This window comes from Lineus longissimus, chromosome 5 (genome assembly GCF_910592395.1).
Source record: "Lineus longissimus chromosome 5, tnLinLong1.2, whole genome shotgun sequence".
In the NCBI taxonomy this organism is placed as follows: Eukaryota; Metazoa; Nemertea; class Pilidiophora; order Heteronemertea; family Lineidae; genus Lineus; species Lineus longissimus.
In genome coordinates this window covers 14,229,410-14,232,078 of record NC_088312.1, presented here as the reverse complement: position 1 = coordinate 14,232,078, position 2,669 = coordinate 14,229,410, and positions in this window count along the sequence as shown.

Below are 2,669 nucleotides of genomic sequence, written 5' to 3'. Positions count from 1 at the left end.
TGTAAGGAGGCCGCGCGAGCGGCTTCGCATACCGGGCAACCACTAAAAGTCCGACCGTTGGGCGGGCCCCGAGTGCCCAGAACCCGCGCGGGATTGAGTGAGGCGCCGTGGAACGACGACGTTCGGCAGCCGGCGACCCGCAAGAGAGAAGCCGGCCAGCTTACGGGCCATTCGCACCAACACCAATCACTCCCATCCCACATGTATAGCGGAAACAAATTTGAAGGTGAACTCGTCATTTGGCGATTTTCATCGCTCAATCGCTCGTTAATCGCTCGTTAATCGCTCGTTAATCGCTCGATTCGCTTCAAATCTTCACAGATCGCTCGCGAGCGACTGGCCATCCTGTCGCTCGATTATCGCTCTCGACATCGCTCCCGAAATCGCTCCCTCGCTCGTTCGATCGCTCCCTGCTCGATTTTCCTGCTCTCTCTCTCGCTCATTTCTCGCTCCTTAATCGCTCGATTCGCTTCAAATCTTCACAGATCGCTCGCTAGCGACTGGCCATCCTGCCGCTCGATTATCGCTCACGATATCGCTCACGAAATCGTTCACTCGCTCACTCGCTCGCTCCCTGCTCGCTCGCTCGATTTTCCTGCTCTCTCTCGCTCATTTCTCGCTCGTTAATCGCTCGATTCGCTTCAAATCTTCACAGATCGCTCGCGAGCGACTGGCCATCCTGTCGCTCGATCATCGCTCTCGACATCGCTCATGAAATCGCTCAATCGCTCGTTCGATCGCTCCCTGCTCGATTTTCCTGCTCTCTCTCGCTCGTTTCTCGCTCGTTAATCGCTCGATTCGCTTCAAATCTTCACAGATCGCTCGCTAGCGACTGGCCATCCTGTCGCTCGATTATCGCTCACGATATCGCTCACGAAATCGCTCCCTCGCTCATTCGATCGCTCCCTGCTCGCTCGCTCGATTTTCCTGCCCTCTCTCGCTCATTTCTCGCTCGTTAATCGCTCGATTCGCTTCAAATCTTCATAGATCGCTCGCGAGCGACTGGGCATCCTGTCGCTTGATTATCGCTCTCCACATCGCTCATGAAATCGCTCAATCGCTCGTTCGATCGCTCCCTGCTCGATTTTCCTGCTCTCTCTCGCTCATTTCTCGCTCGTTAATCGCTCGATTCGCTTCAAATCTTCACTGATTGCTCGCGAGCGACTGGCCATCCTGTCGCTCGATTATCGCTCACGATATCGCTCACGAAATCGCTCCCTCGCTCGTTCGATCGCTCCCTGCTCGCTCGATTTTCCTGCTCTCTCTCGCTCATTTCTCGCTCGTTAATCGCTCGATTCGCTTCAAATCTTCACAGATCGCTCGCGAGCGACTGGCCATCCTGTCGCTCGATCATCGCTCACGATATCGCTCACGAAATCGCTCCCTCGCTCGTTCGATCGCTCCCTGCTCGCTCGATTTTCCTGCTCTCTCTCGCTCATTTCTCGCTCGTTAATCGCTCGATTCGCTTCAAATCTTCACAGATCGCTCGCGAGCGACTGGCCATCCTGTCGCTCGATCATCGCTCACGATATCGCTCACGAAATCGCTCCCTCGCTCATTCGATCGCTCCCTGCTCGCTCGCTCGATTTTCCTGCTCTCTCTCGCTCATTTCTCGCTCGTTAATCGCTCGATTCGCTTCAAATCTTCACAGATCGCTCGCGAGCGACTGGCCATCCTGTCGCTCGATTATCGCTCACGATATCGCTCACGAAATCGCTCCCTCGCTCATTCGATCGCTCCCTGCTCGCTCGCTCGATTTTCCTGCCCTCTCTCGCTCATTTCTCGCTCGTTAATCGCTCGATTCGCTTCAAATCTTCATAGATCGCTCGCGAGCGACTGGGCATCCTGTCGCTTGATTATCGCTCTCCACATCGCTCATGAAATCGCTCAATCGCTCGTTCGATCGCTCCCTGCTCGATTTTCCTGCTCTCTCTCGCTCATTTCTCGCTCGTTAATCGCTCGATTCGCTTCAAATCTTCACTGATTGCTCGCGAGCGACTGGCCATCCTGTCGCTCGATTATCGCTCACGATATCGCTCACGAAATCGCTCCCTCGCTCGTTCGATCGCTCCCTGCTCGCTCGATTTTCCTGCTCTCTCTCGCTCATTTCTCGCTCGTTAATCGCTCGATTCGCTTCAAATCTTCACAGATCGCTCGCGAGCGACTGGCCATCCTGTCGCTCGATCATCGCTCACGATATCGCTCACGAAATCGCTCCCTCGCTCATTCGATCGCTCCCTGCTCGCTCGATTTTCCTGCCCTCTCTCGCTCGCCCGCCGATAGGGTGACGTTCGAATCGCCCCGCCTTCGCTCCTCTGCTCGCTCACGATATCGCTCACGATATCGCTCACGAAATCGTTCACTCGCTCACTCGCTCGCTCTTGCCCCGTAGTCTCTCGCGCTCGCTCGCACTCGACTCGACTCTCGCAAGACCACCGAGCAGGTCGCTCGCTCCCACGATCGCTCCCAAAATTGCTCGCCCGAACGCTCAGGCTCAGGGATCGAAAGTGAACCGTTCGCCTCGAAATTTTTACGGCACGCGCGGCGCGCCAGGGCCGTCAACTCCTGGCGGCGAGGTGCCGAAAAGTGGCCGCGTTTGTTTTGGAAAATTCCAAAACGTCAAAGTAGGCCCGCCCGGCGCGCGTTCGAGGCCCGTTTCGAAGGCCTTC